Below are 18,835 nucleotides of genomic sequence, written 5' to 3' on the forward strand. Positions count from 1 at the left end.
TGTGGGGGAAAGAGAGGCATCTAGGACGTTCAGATACAGTACATTTGGTGCTAAAATGGCACCGTGGTGTCGCACGTAATTAAAAGACGAGCAGCGGCCGGGGTGAGGCCACGGGTTTCCCCGAGGAGGGCGAGGGTGAGGTCACAGAACGTGCCGGGGATGAAAGTCGAGGGACAGCCCAGGGACATTGAACATCTTGATATGGTGGAGAGACTGAGTTTGGAGAGAGACGTGATGAGAAATAGCCCTAAAATGGGGCACAGGGGACGGACTAAAGTCCACCTCATGCGGGAACTTCCGATTCTGAAATTGAACAATGAGGGTTGCGGTGTTTAATTAGATCCCGCTTCCCTGCAAAATAAAAATAAGATAATCGACATATTTCGCTGGCCTCGCTTTGCTCTGTGCCCATATAGATCCCACTGGGGAACAGGAGTGTGTTCGTCCTGCGTTCACAACACGTTCATTGCAGACGTCGTCATGAGTAACGGAGGCACCGGGGGAAGCGAGAGAAATTGTGGGGAGGCCTCCCATCCCCAAAATACGTCCTAAGGAGGGAACAGACATCTCATCGCTCAGGTCCAGCAGTTCACCTTCCTGGGGGAGGGCAGCCGGTTAAGCTTTAACTTTCCACGGGAATCATAAAGAATCTAAACTACGTGTATCTGGGTTTAGCCAAGTGAGCGTTACGGATCAGAAACGCTTCTGAGCGCAGAAACGAAATTGTTCAGGGGAAAAAATCACCCCCCTTTTCATTCTCCCCCTTTTCTTCCAGTGAACGGACAAACAAGCAGATATGCTGAGCGCATCTTTAACAAATCATCCAGGACCACTTCCGTCGAAAAGAATCTGAGCCCGCGGCTGGGCCGGCCCCCTCCTGTCCGCAGCGCCCGCCCGGCCCTCTCCCGCGCCTCCTGCCACCCTCCCTGAGAGCAGAGCGAGGGGGGCCAGCGGCGGCCGACCCGCGGCGAGTGCGCCGTCTCCGCGGGACTGTCCCCTGAAACACTCGGCCTCCGCACAGACCGGCTTTCGCAGCATCTTCCAAAGAGCAGAGACCATCGGCGACGGAATCGGGGACACCGCGCGGGGGACGGTCACGCCGTCCTGGCCTCACGTGGCGGTGCAGCATCCCGCAAAACCCGCCAGCGCCCCGCCTGGGGCCGCCCTACGGCACCCCGATGCCGTCTCCGGGACACAAGCCGCCCCCCACGAGCGTCTCTCAGGAGCCGGGAAGCGCTCGCATCGCACCGAAATCCCCCCATCGAGGCGTAAGCCACTTCCTGCCCCGTCCTCGGCTGGAGAGGGGACAGCTGGCCGCCGGGCTCCGCACAATAACCCTTCACCGCCCTGAAGATGGTTATTAGGTCGGCTCCTCTCCTCCAGGCTAAATCATCACAGATCCTTTAATCCCCCTTCCGAGGTGCTATCTTCCGAGTCTTCAATCATTTCTGCTGCTCTCGACCGAATCCTTCCCAGCACCTTAAGTCCTGGTGTGTCCCCTCTCGCGGGGGTGGCACCCACAGTCTGAATAGCTCGGCAGCCCGAGGGCACGGCAGTGTCCCCGGTGGAGGGCGGCGATGCCCCCGGGGACACGGCCGAGTTTGCCTGAGAGCCTCTGCGTTCCTGTGACACGTCCTGCAAACCCCCCCCCCAGCTACAAACAGAAGAGCAGCAGTAAGGACAGCGAACGGGCCTGAGGGGGGCCCGCGGGGGGCCGGCGGGGGGCCCGCGGCGGCCGGCGTTCCGTTCCCACAGCGCGTCCCATGCGCTTCTCTATAATTATTAGTTTCCTTTGTCAAACTTAAAAAACCCCAAACGTATTTGCTTGCACCCCTTTCAGCACCTGCTCTGGGTCCTTTGCTGACAGATCCCAAGTTTATCATTTTAAGTTCCGACAACTGGGGTTTGCTGTTTCAGACACTGGTGAGAACCACCTGGCATCATGTGCCTCGGAGGTGAGAACGGCCTGCGGGTCGCCCGGCTCAGGTGAGAACGGCCTGCGGGTCGCCCGGCTCTCAGGTGAGAACGGCCTGCGGGTCGCCCGGCTCTCAGGTGAGAACGGCCTGCGGGCCGCCCGGCTGTCAGGTGAGAACGGCCTGCGGGTCGCCCGGCTCTCAGGTGAGAACGGCCTGCGGGTCGCCCGGCTCTCAGGTGAGAACGGCCTGCGGGTCGCCCGGCTCTCAGGTGAGAACGGCCTGCGGGCCGCCCGGCTGTCAGGTGAGAACGGCCTGGGGCCGCCCGGCTCTCAGGTGAGAACGGCCTGCGGGTCGCCCGGCTCTCAGGTGAGAACGGCCTGGGGCCGCCCGGCTCTCAGGTGAGAACGGCCTGCGGGTCGCCCGGCTCTCAGGTGAGAACGGCCTGCGGGCCGCCCGGCTCAGGTGAGAACGGCCTGGGGCCACCCGGCTCTCAGGTGAGAACGGCCTGCGGGTCGCCCGGCTCAGGTGAGAACGGCCTGCGGGCCGCCCGGCTCAGGTGAGAACGGCCTGCGGGCCGCCCGGCTCAGGTGAGAACGGCCTGCGGGTCGCCCGGCCTGCCCGAGGGGCTGGGTGCGTGGAGCCTGGCCTGCAGCCTGTGTGCAGGGTGCCCCTAGCGGAACCAGTAAGTAGGGAGACGAGGTCCTCAGAGTGACTCGTCCCCCACGCTCCCCGCTGTGGAATCGCCACCTCCTCCCGCCGTTCAGTGAAATTTCCGGTCAGGGTTCAATCTGCCCCCGTCTCTGGGGTCCCGGCCGCTCCCAGCCTGGCGTCCTGGTGACCCAATGACCACGCTTTCCTGACTCTCAGAAACTCGATGAAAGGGCTCAAGTAGCGCCGAGCGAAGCTTTTCCTCGGGCCGCGCCGTGGGCTGTGCTCCCTGACGCGCAGTGAGCCGGGCGAGCGTGGTCTGAGCAGGCCCCCCGGCGCCGAGGAGCTCACGGTCTGGGCGACCTGTCTCCCGTCTGCTGACTAGAATTTCACGCACGATAAACACATGTCGTGGGAAAGGGTGGAAAACGGGACGGGAGTTGGGTCTTTCACTGCGGCTTCCGTGGGACGCTTCCTGCGTGCGTGTTAAGATGTAGCTCGTCGATTCTCTTTATGCAGAAACTACTTATAAAGCAACTGATGCCAGCTCTGAGAAAAGACTAAGCTAATTCAAACATCACGTTCCATTACCCTCGTCTTAAAAATATTTAAGATTTGTTTTCATTCGAAACACAGCCACGCTCACCATAGCGTCGATTAAACTCCGCAAAACGTTTTCAAACTCGAGTCTAACCCTGGTGACGGCCTCACCCGGAGGAGGGGAAACACTTTTAATCGGTATCTGCACCTGCCTCTCGACCCACCGACGGGGACTCGCCGGACGCCCTCTACGAGCCCCAAACGCCGATGAGAGCTGGCCCCGGGCGGCTGGTAACCGCGTCTACACTCAGCAGACGGGCGCAGGGCGCCAGCCGCCCTCGGACACAGCGTGTGTCCCCCCCCGGACAGAACCAGAGGGAAGGGGCCTTCTCGGCGGGCGGCCGGGGGCTTCGGTCTGAAAGCAGGACAGCCCGGCCCGGCGCTCCCAGCTGTCTCCGCCCCTCGCGGTTGCCACCATCGCCGAGCGGAGGCACACGCCGGCCTTTTTCTTTACTTTTGAAAAACTTCCCTGGCGCTCGCGTACCTGACAGCTGGCGAAGCCACTCAGGGTGGGAGCCTTTTCCTGAGGAAAGCGGGGGCGCGGAGTCTCCCAACCTGTCGCCCCGGGGGGCTCCTTGTGCTCATCCCTCCGTGTTTAGAAATGAAATAATATTGTCTCAACGGCGGCAATTTCCTTTTACCCTCAGAATAAGAAAACTGTAAATTGCAAAACAGGCGAGGAAAGAGCATAGTTACTGCTTTTGTTTATTCGCGCCATATTAACGTAATATAATTATGCTCTAAGCAGACAGGACCTTATGGATATTTAACAATAACGGCGTCAAAATGCCACGGGACGGTTATTCTAATGACACATTAAAAAAAACCAAAACTTAAGAGATGAAATGATTTTTTTTCTGTTTCAAGGGGACAAACGGCTGAAGGTTGACGACGGAGGCGCTGCACCACCGAGCGGCGTGGAAGAGAGGGCGTGGAAGGTGACAAGCGTCTTGTCTCAAAGGTGAGCAGGGGGGTCACGTCCCTGCGCAGGGAGCCCGACACCCCTGGGAAAGGTCTAGAAAACCCCAGGAAACCTCCGGAGAAAGGGAGGCAAAAAGTCGAAACAGCAGCAGCCCGGAGGTGACAAGGTGCCGCCTTCTCCAGAGATAAACCCACACTTGGCGATAGTCCAGCGCGTCAGAAAATCGGGGTGAGCGGAGCCCAGAGGGCAGAGCAGTGAGGCCGGAGACGGGCGGGTCTGTGGGGCCAGCGCCCCGCGGTGTGGACGAGCTGCGGGCAGGAGCAGCGTGGCCCCTGCCCCCGGGCAACCCAGGCGGGCCCAGGTCCGGAGCCGGGACCACGGTGCAGACGCTCCCTGTGGGCCGGGGGAGGCCCGTCCTGCTGGGCAACGGGGGTGTCTTATGGTCTGGGGGAGCCAGAGCTCAGAAATCAGCCTGGACCCCAGAGTCCCCCGGAGACACCGGCAGGGGTTCTGAGGAAGTCGGATCCGGCCCACGTGGGGCGGGCTCTCCTGGCTGGCGGTGTTTGGACACTTCCTGCCTTGAATTGAAGTGGGTTTGCAACGTGCTCAGTGGGAAAAGGAGACCTGGGCCTGAAATGGATTAACAATCACAGCGATGTGGGGTTTTTTTTTTTAAAAAAAAATATTGATTTCAGAGAGGAAGGGAGAGGGAGAGAGAGAGAAACGTCAACGATGAGAATCATTGATCGGCCGCCTCCTGCGTGCCCCCCACTGGGGATGGAGCCGCACCCGGGCCTGTGCCCAGCAGGGAATCGAACCCTGATCGCCTGGGCCCTGGGTCGATCTCGGCCGCTGAGCCACGCCAGCCGGGCTACAACAATGTTTAATGCGTCCACCCGACCTCCCCGCATTCCTTCCGACGGCTTATTTAACCTAAACCCAAAACAGCGCCTGAGGCCGCACAGTTTCACCTTTCCCGCCCCCGGTGACGACCGGGCTTCAGAGGCTGGGCCACTGGCTGCAGATCCCTCCTCCGAGGGCCCACAGGAGGCGTCGGTCAGTCCGTTCGCTTGGGAGACGGGGCGAGAGCGAGGGGAGCCCCCTCCCACGGGCGGCCGCCTGGGAGAGGAGCGGGCGCGAAGCTAGGGACCGCACACAGGCACGCAGGCCGCGCTCGCGACACGAGCAGGAGACGGAGGCGGGACTGAGCCCAGCGCCCTCCTGGAGGAAGCAGCAGGTGGGCCGAGACCAGGCAGGAGACGCCCGTTCCGGGCGCGGGCCGGGCCGGGCTTTCAGAGCTTCGCGGGCTTCGCGGGCGCGTCCCGTCTGCTCCCGCGGTGGCCTCTGCGCCGCGCGTCCCGGCCACGTTGCCCTACCCCCGGAGCTTCCAGTATTCTCCCTCTTCCACGCGATGTTGTTTTTCACCCTGTTTGTCGCCTCCAGGGGCGTTGTTGTTGGAGTAGAACGTGAGGCGGGGCTTCAGCCCGACTCGTCCCAGGTGAGCCGCTGGAGGAAGCGGCTCCTCCAGGACCCTCCTCTCCCGGGCTGGCGGCACCGTTACCTGCGCGGTGTGCGCGGAGAATGACGCCGGGCGCGGGGTCGCCTGCTGTCTGCGTGACCGACTGGCCTGTTCTGTTTAAAACACGGAAATGTCCCGCTGCTCGCACGTCCTTTCCTATGAAAGCGGCGAAGCGCGTGCATTTGTTGTAGAGAAAGCCGGACGTATGGAGGCAAATGGAGAAAACAGAACCGCCCGAGCGCCGGAGGCGGAGAGACGCTTGATCGTGTCCGTGAAGCTACATCAGGGCCCGAGGCCGCCGTCCCAGCCACCGCCTGCTTTCCCTCGCCTGTGAATCTCCTCCTGCGGCGGCGGCTCCCTCTCACCCCCCGGGCGGCGCCGCCCTCCTGGCCGACGGCAGGACCGCGCAGGGCCGCCCACGGCACAGCCTCCCTCCTGCAGAAACCGCCGACCCCGCGTTAGTCCTTGAGCTTCACGCACGAACGTCCCGTCCCGACCGTTGCTGCTCGGCCGCCTCCGGCCTCTTCCTAAGCAGCGGACCCCACGAAGGAAAACCTGGGGCTGGGCGGAGGCCGGTCAGGGTCAGTCCTCGCCTGGGACCTCGCTCCCCGGGCCGCGGGCCGTCCGAGGCCGTCAACCCCTCTAAACTAGAGAAGAGCCGAGAAACGGGGCATCGAAGGTCACTGGCAGTTCTTTCCCGCGGAACGGGGCGTGTTCAGCTACCGGGGCACACGGCAGGCGCCGGGCGGCTGTCGCGGGAAGCGGTGTGGCTCCCGCAGCGGCGCCTCCGTGGACCGACGCGGTTTCCCGCCCCGAGGGGCCGGCTCGGGGCAGGTCAGGGAGCTCAGCCTCGTCTCCTCTCGTCCGGGCAATAAAAGGGACGCGGCTGTCACCACCTGGTAGGTCCCGGCCGTCACGTCCACGTGGACGCACAGCCCACCGGGGTTGAAGGGCCCTTGTTTAGCATTCACGGCCGGGGGGGTCCGTCCGAGGTGTCGGGGAGCCCCCGGAGAGGGGCGAGCCCCTGGAAACGCGCCCGTCTCCGCGGCGCCCGGCACGGCTGAGGGAGCAAGCGGGTTATTCCCATCGCCGCGGCGCACCGTCGCGGGGAACATAAACCCGTCGCGGAGGGAACCCCGCCGGGAGCGCTCAGGTCCACAATTACAGTAAATGAAGATGCAGAATTAGCAGCAGCATTTCGCTTAATGAGAAGCATTAAATAAGTGCGAGCAAATGTACAGCAGGCTCCTGCGGAAACGAGGCCGAGCGCCGACCCGGAGACCCCGGCGCCTAGTCGCTCTTTTATTCGTTTACTTTTCTTAGGTTTTAGAAAAACTCGCAAAACCGCCTCCAACTGAAAGAGCAGCTAAGACGCAGATGAGAGCAGCAAACGCCTCTGCCCTGAGACAGGCAGGTAGTCACAGGTGCACACGCCCCGCAGCCCCGGAGCTGCTCCCCCGGCCGCGTCTCCCTCCCCGCCGCTCGCCTGCCATCTGCCCCGTCTGTCCGGCCGTCCGTCTGTGGAACGCTGGGGACCGGCGGCCTGCAGGGAGGCGAGGAAAAGCTGTGTCCTGCCCCGGGGGCCGCTGGAGGTGCCTTTCCTCCTGGGCCTGCCTTCCTTTCTCGTGATGTCCTAACTGTTCCTTCCTAACGCTGCTGGTTTTCAGTGTGAGCCAGACCCCGAGCCCGAGTCCAGGCCGACGCGTCTTCAGTCGAATCTCCCGAGAGACGAGTCGGGGCGGGGAAGGCGGGGAGGGGCGGGGGCCGGGGAGGAGAAGCTGACGGGCCTCCCGGGGACGCGTCTGCGCCCGCAGCTCAGGCCGAGCCTGCGACGGGGGCCCGCAGGGCGCGTGCATCCTGAGCGGTGCGGCCGGGTCCCCACACGCAGGGGCCCCGAGAAACCGCCGCGTCTACAGAGGTGAGCGCGGCTGTTTCTAGGGTGGCACCTCTGAGTTTCGAGGCCTCAGCAAACCTGCCGGAGGAGCCAAGGCAGCCTCCTGTTCCTGCCAACTCCCGGCCTCGGCTCCTGCAACCAGCCGGCGGACGGCGAGGGCCGGCCCAGCGGGTGCGGGGGCCCAGCAGGCAGGGGGACTGGGGCGCCGGCCTTGCACCCAGCTCCGCTTCCTCTATCACGCGTAGAAACGGCGCGAACAAGAAAAACAGAAGCCCCGGCATAAACATTTTTAAAAATAATTTCCTTTTCTGTATTCAAACTTGTGTTAACTGTCTTCCTTACCTCCGAGGACACAGGGTGTCCCCCAAAAAGGTGCACACGCACTTTGAATAGTTATAGAGGCGGCGCTTATTCAAACGCGTCTCCTCGGCTGTCCGCGTGCATGTTTGGGGACAACCCCGCAGAGAAGATGCTGAAGCTCTGCTCCGGGGTAAACACGGCGCAGGTGCGGGGCCCCGGGGTCACTGCTCTGTAATCCTGGCGACCGCGGTTCCCGAAGCAGCGGTCGGGACACTTTGGCCGCCTCATGGACAGGCTGGGGCCCTCCCCGAGCTGGCGGACACCGCGGACCCCGAGCCAGGCCTGCCGGCTGCCTGCACCCGTCGGTTCGGGTCCACGGAGCCTGGCCGCCTCCCGCGCCCTGCCGGGCATGTGGCTGTCTTCACGCCAGGACGCAGAGTCCAGCAGCTGCGACGGAGGCCACGCGACCTGCCAGGCCTGGAGGGTTTGCTGTCTGGCCCGGGGGTGCTGCCCGGCGGTTGGAGCGTCAGCCGGGACGCTGACGGCCGTGGGCGTGATTCCCGGTCAAGGGCGCGTCCCTCAGTGGCAGGTCCACTCCCTGCGCCGGTCCGGGCACCTGTGGGGGCGGCCAGTCCGTGAGTCTCCCTCGCGTCAGTTTTTCTCTCCCCTCCCTCCCTGCCTCTGTTTTCTCTGGAAAAAATCAGTGGAAAAAACACCCTCGGGGAGGACTGCCAGCGACAACGGGGAGAGTTGGCGTCTGTCCCTCTGCAGAGGGGACTTGCCCGCTCCTGGCCGCGAGTGGGGACTGTGGGGACCCCCCGGAGCCCGGGCTTGTCCTGGGGGGGCCCGGAAGAAAAGCCTGTTGTCACATGAAGACGTCGGCGCCGACCCGGCCGCCTGCCTGGAGCGGGGGGTGACGCAATCCGTCACAGACGCTCACACGGGTCAGCCTCACCACGGGCCCCGGAAGCGGGCGCACCTCGGGCACGGCGTGTACCTGTGGAAATGAGCCCCACAGACGGTCCCCAGCCCTCGCGTGGGGACCTGGGTCCAGCCGTCGGGCCCGGTCAGGCCCGTCCCTCGGGCGCGTCCGCTCTCCCGTGAGATAGGAGAGAAAACAGGCTCGCTCCCCGCGAAACGGGCCACCCAGATCTCCCGAGGGGACACTCGGGACTTTCCTCTGCCCCCTCGGGCCGCACGCGGGCGCAAACGGACTCACTCTGCTGTCGGAAGAGGCGGCAGGCGTTCGGCAGCCGAGCTCGCCGCCGGGTTTTCCCTCTTAACTGAGCCCCCGGGTCGTTGCGTTTCTGTGCTTTCAGGGGCCTGTCTGCGCTGCTCTGTCCGAGGCCGGTGACGGGCGCTGAGCGCTGGCCGAGGGGTTCGGGATTCGCGCGGCCCCGTTTCCCATAATCACTCGTCAGTACCCGGGGCTCCTGCCGCCCCCGGGGCGTTTCTGAGGCTCACAGGCCATGGGCGCCCCAGTCGGCCGGCTGAGGGCTCCGGGGAGCGAAGGGCCCTGGCGTGGGGGTCCCGGCGCCCCTGCGGGGGGGACGCCCCCGGCACAAGCTTAGTTTTTCCCGGACAGCCCACTTCCCGGGTCTTTGGAGGGGAGAGGAGCGAATTCTGTCCCGTCCCCCCCGCTGCTTCTTGCAGTTTCCTGACGAAAGCCCTTCCGGCGGCGGCTCGGCCAGGCCAGGCGCACGACTGGCTGATATTTGGCTGATATTTTGTCGTTAACGACGTGGAAACGGGGCCCGCGGCGCCCGACTCGCCGTCCCCTGGCCCAGGCACCTGAGCGGGAGGCGCCCTGAGGTGGGCAGAGCTGGGGAAACGCACTCGGCCACGGACACCGGCCACAGACGGCGTCTTCCCGGGGCTTCCCGCCCGGCGCCGGCGTCTGGGGGCCACGGCGCCTCTGCTCCTGACACCTGTCCTCTCCGCGTCAGTCCTCAAGGAAAAACTAAAATCAAACCAGCGTCAGTTCGCCCTCTCGAAATACGAACGGCCTTGTCTTCTAAGAAGAAGGAATAACTGGGTATTTAATCCGTTCTGAGTTAGTTTTTGTGTCTGGGTCTCCGTGGCCGTCTTGTTTCATTCTTTTGCGTTTTATTAACCGATGTCACCCCAGCACATTTAATTTAAAAAATAGAAGTAATGAGAAAATATGAAAAAAATCGGAAAAAATAAAAGTAAATAAATGACAAGGGATATTTGGTGACTGGTACCGACCCCGGGCAGCGCCGCCGCGGACGAGACCCGGCGCATCCTCCCGCCCGGTTCTTAGCAGGCTGAGCGCACCCGGTATTTCAGCGTCAGTGATGTGACGGCGAGTTTCCAGTTTTCCTGGGAAAAGGCTAATTATTGTGTTGAATGAGCCTGATATTTTGCTAAACGTGTTTGGCCCTAAAGGAACGACATGGGGAAGGAGGGGGGTTGGGGGCGACCCCGGGGAGGGCGGGTTCTCTCTGATCCGCGCTCCCTTCACCGTCTCTGACGGGCCGACCCTCCCTTCCAGCCGTCGGGGGACCGCCCCTGGGATTGGCGCTGAGCCACCCAGCACCCTGGGGCCCGGGAGGCGCAGGGGCACAAACACCGACGCCCCCGTGTGCAGGAACGGGCCGGGACTCTTCCCCGTGAAAATATTTTTTAGGAGCAGGAGGAAGGGCAGGGACACGTGTAAACGCGTCAACCCCCACGGCCCAGTCCCAGGAAGACAGACGCAGTCCCGGCGTCCACACCCGCGGCCTCCCAGGGGTGTCGCTATGAAATCGGTGAGGCGAGTGGTGTGCTCTCTCCGTCGCCATCGCCAAAACCACTGTCACTTAGGAGAACGGCGGTTTCTCCCTAACGGGTTGCTACTGATGTAAATACTTGTTTGTATTACTTGTGTGCGTGGGGGGCCTGCTGAGCAATACGCCCGTAGCTAGTGCTTCTCTGTGAGACTTTCGTTTCCGAGAGTATTTTCAAATGTTAACAAAAAGGACCATAGTGTCTGACCCTCCACACACCCCGGAGGACCCTAAAGTAACTTCACGGGTGTGAAATTGGGGAAAAATCAGCTCCAGTATTTTTTTTTCCCTTTTCTATCATTTGCAAGATACAGAATTTTATGATAGTTTGGTTATTTTCAGTGTTTTCTCTTTTTCGAAACCTGCTTCAGCCTTCCAGACTGTCGGGGGAAACCTGTGGACGGCTGCGTGTTAACCTCTAAGGACAAAGAGCGTTTCCTTCACGTGCCGGACGCGAGGCGAGTCACGCCGGCAACAGTGAGTGTCTGCGTCCGGAGCGTTTGCTGCCTGATATCTGGTTTCCTGACACGTTACAGGTGCCGGCCTCGGGTGACCCCGTTCAGAGCCGTCTGCAAAGGGCTCGTTCCCTCTTTATTTTGGGTTTTTCCCCCAACACTGCGCCTTCAGGCGTTGCTCTCTGCCATTTTCACAGCCCGAAAGCATCAGGCTGGGCTTGGCGGCCCAGGTGCCCTGAGGCCCGGCCATCACCTCTGTGGGGCCGCAGAGGCCGAGCCGACCGCGTGGGCCCCTCCCGCCTGCGTTGCCAGCAGCCCGGCCTGTGCGGCTCTGACCCTCTGCGCCTGGTGCCAGCCGAGCGGGCGCCTGAGGACGGCGCCTTCCTTCCCTGGGTCTCGGCCCTGCTGGGAGCTGGCCGCAGACGCCGTCCTGGCCGCACCCCTAGGCGGGGGCCGGGGAGACGACCCGGAGGGGCCCCGGGGGCCTGCGGGGGGTCAGGAGTCAGGAGCAGACGGGCGCGGGGGCTGCGGAGCTGCCCGCGGCCACTAGATGGCAGCCCAGCCCCCGGGATGCCGCAGGGCCTCGGGCGGAGCAGCGGGCGCCGGGCAGGGCACAGGCTTCTCAGGCCCCGATGACCCGATGACCCGGTTGTCAGTGTCGCCCTCCCCAGGCCCCCTGAAGCCCAGGAGGCAAGTACCGTCCTGAACTTTCTGCCGTTTGCGGCCAAACCACGGAGGTTTCCGTTGTGACGGGGATTTAGGCCGGAACTTCCCTCGTGCCGGGTCTCGGAGGACCCCAGGGTCAGGTCTGTGCCCCCCGGCCCCCCACTCCTGCACACCTGCGCCCGTCACCTCGGGACCTGTCCCGTGTTCGGTGAGGGGGCTCCAGTGGGCCCCAGGGTGCTGTAAGGAGCTGACGAGGCCGTTACTCCTCACGCAGCCGGCAGCGGGGGGTGGTCAGGACCAAGGCTCACTGCGCCTGCCGGGGCGCCCCCGAGGCCTGCTGAACGGAGGAGGGGCCCCGGGGCCACCTCTCCACCCTGCCCCGGTGGCACTCGGAGGGGGTCCTCCCTCAGGGACGTCACAGGTGCCTAAAGGGACACATGCGCCCCGGTGGAGGCAGCCGCCTGCTCTCCTCCCTCGGGGAGGCTCCTGCCGAGCGCCCCTCAGCCCTGGGCCGTGGGGGCCGGGCACCCACCCCGCTGAGCCTCACCTTGATGCGGGTGGGGCGCCGGGGCCAGGCCTCCGCTGCTTCCAAAGCCCCCGGTCAGCACCTCAGCATCCCTCCTTGTCACCATCTCAAGCACCTTGTTGACTCCCCTGGTCCCTGGTCCCTTCAGACCTCCCCGCTGTCCAGCACCGCGTGTCACCCTCGAAACCCTCGCCGACCTCCCTGTGCGCGGCCACCTCGCCTGGCTGAGCAGGTGCAGAGGCGGCTCAAACACCTGCTCCCCGCGGGCCCCCGAGTCCCGTTCTCCGTGCCAGGTCCTGGGAACCGAGGTCCCGCGGGCTTGCAGGGAGCGTGGACCCGGGCTGTGTGCAGTCTTGTTTCAGCAGGAGGGTAGCTCAGTACATGTGCACGTGCGTGTGTGCGTGTGCGTGCATGTGTGTGCGTGTGCGTGCGTGTGTGTGCGTGTGCGTGCATGTGTGTGCGTGTGCGCCTGCGTGTGCACACAGCGGGACATGTCTCGATTCACCCTTCCTCTCCCAGCGCCTGACCTCAGGGCCTGCATGTGGGAAACCGCCTCGCACACACTTACTAAAATTCAGCCTCCCTCCTAAACAGAACGACTTAGCGCCGACGCTCGGTGACGGCGTCCCCACCTCGTTCCTGGCGACGACGTCCCTGCTCGGCCCCCAGCAGGAAGCTCTCGCCTGGGTTCTGTCCGGGCTCCTGTTTTCCAGGTGAGTCAGGCTCAGGTTGGCCACTGGGGTCTCCTCCCCACGATCTGTGTCGTCTCCTCTCTTCAGCGTCCGTGGGAGACTCTCAGGGCGCGACGGGCGGTTTTCCCCTGAGCCGGGCCCATGCCGGGCGGCAGGTTAGACGTGTGCCGAGTCCTATCAGCGGCTGCAGAAACCGCTTCCAGGCCCCGGGAGCTTCTGGGTGCAGCCACCGTGCTGAGACTCGCGGCCCCGTCATGGGGGACGCCGGCCTCGCGTCCTGGAATTTCAGGGCTTCACTCCACGCGATGCCATTGTTTTCACCGGAGCCCTCGAGCCCTTTGGAATGCCTCATGCGGATACGCGGCCGAGGCCGAGCTGCGCGGAGAGGGCGTCGCCGCCGGGGGACAGCGCGGAGCGGGCGTGAGCCCGACCCTCTGGGCTCTGGGCTCTGGGTGGAGCCCCGGCTGGGCCCTTCGGCCGCGAGCCCCAGAGGACAGCGGTGCCCCCACCCTGCTCAGCAGGTGTTGTCAGGGGCAGCTGAGGGCGCAGCTCTGCCCTATCCCCGTGCGCAGAATAGCAGCCGTTTAGCTGGTGGCCCTGTCCTAATGGTGCCTTGCGATGAATTTAAGAAAAATACACTTTAAATGTCCCATCAGTGCCCCGGATGATGGGTAGTGAGGGGGCTTCATGGGCGGGAGATGCTTCGGAGCCGCGGGACCCAGCGAGCGCCCGGGCTGGCCTGTGCCTTCACGGTACCGAGGCCACCTCTGCGCACGCCCGTCACGTCTTTGCCACGTGTGCGCCGCTCTGGGGAGGAGAGTCGTTCACAACAGGAGGAGCTGAGAGCAGCTCACGAGAGTTGACCTTCGCCCGCTGCCTCGCTTAGAAACTGCAGGTTTCTGTTACGTGGTTAATGTCAGTGAACTTACTAACTTTATAAAAATCTATTACTCCATCCCTATAAGTATTTTAGCTGCACAATGACATGTGCTGGTGTTGTACATACGTGTTTTCATGTATATACGGGGTGTCGCCAAAAAATGTACACGCACTGTAGCAGCTGGGAGCTCAGCTTTGAAAATGAAACGCATCTCAGTGAACACGGCCTTTGTAACTACTCAGCGTGTGTGCGCATTTGGGGGGCGCCCTGTATATAAACACACGCATATGTGGTGCACCTATAACACATAAACAACATGTGATGTACATATGATATAGGATAACATATGTATACATTATATCTCTATTAATTTTTATGTATTTATGCTCCATTGTAAACAATGAACCTGTGTAAACATAAATAATGGGCACGGGTGACTTTCCGTGACACAATGTGTCGTTCGTTTACACTCTATTTTTCCAAATAGTAAAGACAAAAATAAGACGCGTAGTTAAAAAAAATTAGATGCAATTCTAAAAATAGAAATGGAGACACGTATGTAAGGCCAGGCGAGGGGGACAGTGGAAGGCTCAGTGGCTGCTGGGGTGGGGGTGGGGGGTGAGCTCTGGGGGACGATGGGGGCGGGCACTCTGCACGGCGCTGTGGCGATGGACGGGGTCCTTCCCCGTGACGGGTCGGGGACAGCTCGACTCAGAGGGATCCCCGCGTGGCTCGGGGTGGGGGCGACCGCGACGTGTCCGTCAGGATTGTAACAAATTCTCCATCTGGGGCACTGATGGGGGGCCGGGGCTGTGGGGAGTCTCTGCGCCTTCCTCTCAGTTTTACTGTAAACCTAAAACTGCTCTAAAAAGTAAAATCTTCCAAAGAGTTAACCCAGCTCCTTAAATCCTGTTTCTCAGAGCTCGGGGAACAGCCTTCCGGTCCCTCTGGAGGCACCCGAGTCACAGGTTCCTCCGCCCTCTCTGTTCCCCGTGGGACTCTGAGGCCCCCACGGGCCCACCCGCTTGGGGTCCAGCAGCGACCGTCGGTGCCCGTGTTCCCCAGACGTGGGCAGGTGGCAGGGCCTCCCGGGGCTCGGGCGGGCAGGAGGCTGCTCCGAGGGCACGTGGCCTCCGGACGGGACACAGCGGGGGGACCGGGGTCAGGGGTGAGGAGGCCTGGTTCAGGGTCCCGCTGAGCGACAAGGGGAAAGCCACCCTCCGCGCTTCTCCCCGCGTCTGCCCTACTTTACGCCCGGCCCGCGACCTTACCAAGAGACGGCCTGGACGGTGGGGACCGTCCCCCGCAGGGCCTGCGCCTGTCCAACGGCAGCTGAGCGTCCTGTGAAGACAACGCCGAGCTGTGCTCTGCGGACGCCGTGGCCTGGGCCACAGCCGACTGCAGGGTCTGACGGGTTCCCATGGGCGCCGTCTGTTGTCCATCCTAACAGAGTCGCCGGCGGGTTGACGGGGCTGTAGGTAAACAGGACGGAGCTGGGCCAGCGCCCGCTGGACGGAGCCGGGCTGTGAGGACGCCGCGCTCGGGGAGGAAGCGAGGCCGGGCCCACGGCTCTGCCCGGGCCTGTGGCCCAGCCCACACCTCGCCGGCCACGCCAGCCGGTCCATCCCTGGCGTCGGCGCCGGACGACCCGGCGTCTTGTGAGATGAAATTGGAACCCGCAGTGAGGCAGCACTTCTGCTATTAAAATGATTTTTCTCCGTAATGGAGCGCTGCCAGTCCAGCCATTTGTGAATTGCAATTAACATCGGGAGCCGCCAGCACTTTTGCAATTAAAACTGGCTTTTTGGAAAAAAAAAAAAAAAATTCTGCACGAATCTAGATAATTAGATAGAAACTAAAATGCCCATTTATTACCCACACGGACACGGATGGGGAAATAATTTGAAATTTATTACTCAAGACCTTCTCTCTCTAACGAGGCATGAGCTAAGCGCCACGGCGAACACGCTGCTTCCAAATTCCACGCGCCCGGGCCCACTAAAAACTCGGTGTGAGCTGCGCCCTCATCGGGGTGGTTTTTCTTTATTTTTAACACCTCCTTGGGTTTTTACTTTTGGTTTTAACAGTAAATGACGATGGTGCTGACGTTGTTAGAACGCACGTCGAACGCGGCCGACGTTACCTCGGGCTCAGCCGGGCGGGACTGTAACCCGCGCGTCCTTACCGCAGTCTCTCCGCCCGTCGGCCGTCGGGTCGTAATGAAATTCTGCCCCCGAGACCCATCAAGAAGCAGGAGGGTGACTCGCTCAGTGAAGGTTCTCAAAGCCGCCCGCAGAGCCCGGGTTCGAGGAAGGGGCCGCCCGGGTGGGGGCCGCCGGCCGGTGGTGGGCGGTCTCCGGCCTGCGAGGAGCCGCGGGCGGCGCTGCTGTTGGCAGACGCTGGGAATCGCGGGATTGCCTCCTGATTCGTGGATCGGTGCGGATTTAGGGCCCGCGGAGCCCGTGACGGCGCCAGTTTCCCCGAACACAGCTGCCTCCAGGCTGCCCCGTCCGCGCAGCGTGGGCGCCGTAGCTTTGGCGGAAACGTTGGCTTTCGGTCTCTCGCCCTCGCTTCCCGGCGCAGGCGGCGGGCGGCCTGCTGCGGGTCTGACTCTCGGGGCTGCGACCTGGGCAGGTAACAAAGGACCGGCTGTGCCCAGCTGGGCTGTCATGGGCCAGACGGTGACACAGGCTGTGTGCTGACCTCCCCAGGGGCGTGGCCACTGTCCCCTGCGCCCCGCGGCTCTCCGCCCTCCCCTCGACCCTCAGTACCTGCCCTGGCGCCCCATCTCCCGGAGATGACGCGCTTTCCCCGGCCTCTGGGCCGCGGCCCCCTCATCTGTCCGCGGAGCCACGGGCCCGGGTGTCCCCGAGCCTTTCCCTGGCTCTCCCTGGGGACGTCACCTGGTCCCCGCCTGAGACCAGGCCGAGGTGCAGGCGCCCGAGGGAGGCGTGTCCCCCCCAACGGCAGACCTTCATCTGTTCTGTGCGTTCGCCGGCGAGGGAACTACCTAGAAGCAGGCGTTTCCCAGGAACCCCGCGTGGAACTGCTCTGACCGCTGAGTCTACAGGGAGTCACCGCCGGGTGCCGTTAGGGGCAGGGAGGCGGGTGGCGGGATTGGGCGGGACGCGCAGAGCGGGAAGAGGCCGCGCGGGCACCAAGCCCCGAGCCCGGGGCACTCCCGCCAACAGCCGTGGTGCCCACGTGAGGCATCGGGGGAAATACAAGTGTCAGAGCTCAGACCGGCACCGCGGGCCCCGTGGCGCCGTTCACGCGGCTACAGGCCCGCCGAGGGCACAGTCCCGGTCCAGCCGCACCGGCAGGGCCGCCCGGTGCCCACGCCGCCCGGCGGGCCGCCGCTCCTGAGCCGGCTCCTGACAGCCGCGTGCCAGCGTTTTCTCACCCGGGTTATCTTATCTCGCCCCGAATTTACAGAATTAGAAACACAGGCGTAATGGCCGGACGCTAATTCCCCGATTCACTCAATCTGCGCGTTAACAGTGAAGTAATAGCTTGGCTCCTGAGCCGCCCTCCGTCGCCTTCACTGCTGTTGCGGGAGAGCCCTCTCGGCTGCGTCGTCACCGGAACGCTTTACTGAGACGCGGTCCGCGCGCCGCAGGAGTCACCGTGGGGTGCCCGGCGCAGGGCTCCCCGCGCGCCCCCAGACCCGCCGCTGCCCCGTGGTGGTCACCCTGCCCCCGGCGCCCTCTGTGCCCGCAGACGTGCGCGGTCGGGACGCTTGTGGTCGCTTCCGCCCTTGCTCTGTCCCCCGAGTATCGAGTTTGGTCCCCACGTGACTGATCCCTTCCGGCTCTTCAGCTTTGCCTTCCTGAGAGGCCAGCACGGCCACGTCCACTTACTGGGGTTTCTCTGCGGCTGCGGGTCCCCTGAGCTCGCCCCGCATCAGCGGTTTTTCTCTGACAAGGTTCCCTCCGCGTCTGACGCGTTCCCGGCGTCCGGTCCGTCCGCTCTGAGAGGCGGCGTGTGCCCGGCGTGGCTGAGGCGCCCACCTGCCCGGCCAGAGGGGCTGCGGGATCTCGGGGGCCGCCCGGCGGGTAAGACCCTGACCGCCCAGGCCCGTCCTCCCGGGAGAGCGACGACTCACCCGCGAGCGCAGGCGTCCACCCTGCAGACAGCCAAGCCCAGCGCCCGGTGGGAGGTGGACTGTCAGGGACGGGCCACCCCCTCCCCTGACAGAGGAAAGGGGCGGGATGGGAGGCGCAGGCCCCTCAGCCCGGCTTAGGGGTTCTCACGGGGGTCGTCGGCGAGACCGATTTAAAACCAAAGCCAGCTTCCCACCTCTCTCCACGAGGAACGGAAGACACAGTGACGGGCCAGGCGCGCTTGTTTCGGCCGCGACCCTCTGGGGTGGGGACGGGGTGCCCTGCCGATGCTCTCGGCTCCTCAGGCCTCTATCAATACCGGTTTGCTGATATCAGTAATAATCTGCGTCCCGGCGGACGGGCCTCCCAGGCGGGGCGGGCGTCCGATGCCCCCGAGCTCTTCAGCGACGGCCTCAGTGAAACCGGCTGCTGCTCTCCAGCTGCTGACAGTTATTAGAAGTGACCCTGATGTAATTTCAGGCCCACCCCACCCAGGAGCATATGCTCGGGGTTCGGGGCGCCCCGCGGCGGAGCCGGCAGCCCGGGGAGCGGCCAGGCTGGGCTCCCCCCGGCTTCTCCTGCCTCCTCCCCGCAGACCCTCCGCTCGGGGCCCAGCGCCTGCTCCCCGAGGCCTCCACGGGAGCGGCCCGGGCCCCCGAGGGCTCTGCAAGCAGCTGGCCTGGCGGGTCGGCCCAGCGGTTAACATGGTTAACGGCAGGGCGAGCTCCGCCGCGGACCTGTGACCGCCCCGGCCGGGCAGAGCGTCCCCGCGGACCCTCCCTCCCGTTACAGGCCAATTCCCCGTCTTCCTTAGGGCTGTTTGAGGAGAGCATTCTGGACAAAAATAGAACAAAACATTGACTATCGTGATATTTTAATTTAAATGGTGTGTTTTTTTAGATTCCACAGGTAAGTGAGACCAGAC

This window comes from Miniopterus natalensis, chromosome 7 (assembly GCF_054644295.1).
Source record: "Miniopterus natalensis isolate mMinNat1 chromosome 7, mMinNat1.hap1, whole genome shotgun sequence".
Taxonomy (NCBI): domain Eukaryota; kingdom Metazoa; phylum Chordata; class Mammalia; order Chiroptera; family Miniopteridae; genus Miniopterus; species Miniopterus natalensis.